The sequence below is a fragment of the Phacochoerus africanus genome, chromosome 9, assembly GCF_016906955.1.
Source record: "Phacochoerus africanus isolate WHEZ1 chromosome 9, ROS_Pafr_v1, whole genome shotgun sequence".
NCBI lineage: Eukaryota > Metazoa > Chordata > Mammalia > Artiodactyla > Suidae > Phacochoerus > Phacochoerus africanus.
Window position 1 is genome coordinate 82,493,313 of NC_062552.1, and position 1,943 is coordinate 82,495,255.

General features: G+C 38.2%; 1 pseudogene; it reads left to right on the forward strand.

Annotated features, from left to right (window-relative positions):
* The first annotated feature begins 554 nt into the window (after positions 1-554).
* On the forward strand, positions 555-1,486 carry LOC125136342 (olfactory receptor 4F15-like; annotated as a pseudogene).
* The last annotated feature ends 457 nt before the right edge of the window (positions 1,487-1,943 follow it).

Here is a 1,943-nt window from a genome sequence, read left to right on the forward strand (position 1 = left end):
AAAGAAAAGAGAAAGAAAGAAAGAAAGAAAGGAAGAGAAGAAGAAAGAAAGAAAGAAAGAAAGGAAGGAAAGAAGAAGAACAGAAGAGCTTTGGATCATATTGATAAGTGATAGAAAGACTTAGATGCTATATGCTGTGCATGAGGAACTTAGGTGGCTCATTGAAAGCTGAAATCATACCCATCATAAGAATTCATAGTCAAAATGTTTGAAGATAACCTCATTGTTATTAACATAGAACACACTGGGCAGGAAGAAATAGGAAATATCCATGTAATCCTAGAGGAAAGCAAAGGGGAAAGAGGTCCAGAAGAAGATGAATTTAGTAGTTTGGAAAATCGTAATGCCTTATGGGATCCAGCTGACTCCTCTAAGTAGAAATCAGGTATGCATGTTGTGAAGATTATTTGCTTGTGTGTAATGTTAATATGATAGTTGATGTTTTAATGGACTGAAGGTGTTCTTTCTTGAATACTAATACTTGCCTAGGCAATGTTTGTTCATTTTCCTTCTTCCTTTAGGTAACATGAAAACTGGTCCTGGTGTGTGAGGCAATGGATGTAAGGAATCACTCCATAGTATCAGAATTTGTATTCCTGGGGTTCACCAATTCATGGGAGATCCAGCTTCTCCTTTTTGTCTTCTCCTTTTTGTTCTACTCTGCAAGCATGATGGGGAACCTTGTCATTGTGTTCACTGTAACCTTGGATTCTCATCTGCACTCCCCCATGTATTCCTCCTGGCTAACCTTTCAGTCATTGATATGGTATTTTGCTCAATCATAGCCCCAAAAATGATTGGTGATATTTTAAAGAAGCACAAAGCCATCTCCTTTTGTGGATGTATTACCCAGATCTCTTTAGCCATGCTGCTGGGGGCACAGAGATGGTGTTGCTTATAGCCATGGCCTTTGACAGATACGTGGCCATATGTAGGCCTCTCCATTACCTGACCATCATGAGTCCAAGGATATGTCTAGGCTTTTTAGTGACTTCCTGGATCATTGGCCTTATCCATTCAATGGCTCAATTAGTTTTTGGTGGATTTACCTTTTGTGGCCCGAATGTATTAGACAGTTTTTACTGTGACCTTCCACGGCTCCTCAGACTTGCCTGCACAGACACCCAGGAGCTGGAGTTCATGGTAACTGTCAACAGTGGGCTCCTTTCTGTGGGCTCCTTTGTCTTGCTCATCATTTCCTATATCTTTATTCTGTTCACCATTTGGAAACATGCTTCTGGTGGTTCATCTAAGGCCCTTTCCACTTTGTCAGTCACATCACTGTGGTGGTTTTGTACTTTGGGCCACTGATGTTTTTCTACACATGGCCTTCTCCCACATCACACCTGGATAAATATCTTGCTATTTTTGATGCATTTATCACTCCATTTCTGAATCCAGTCATCTACACATTCAGGAACAAAGAGATGAAAGTAGCAATGAGGAGCTGTTTAGTCATCTTGTGCATTACAGGAATATTTCCTGAGTAGATAGCTATGAAGATACGACCTATAAATTCTCACTCATGCTGGTTGCAGAAATGACATTGTGCAATTTCAGAGAAATATTCAAGACTTAGGTCATCTATATGCCTAGAAATATACTGTTTCTTAAACTATGGTATCTATTAGAAATTGGTAAATTAAAAATGATGTCATTCTTTGACACTCTGTACATCAAAGTGTTAAAAACCAAATCATATGTCCTTTGTAACCTACATGGTCTAAGAGAGTGCCATGCAATTGACCAAATCTCAAATTTTATCTTTCCTTTTTTGAATAAACTGTTGATAAACTAGACATTCTTATTATCTTTCATCTGTTTACTACCTATACGACTTTAATTCTCTTTGTTCCTACTTTGTTCTATTTCTGCAGTTTATACATATTTTGCCTCCTTATGAAGCTTCTCTATCTGGTAGTCTGGGAAATTGTCAATCATAT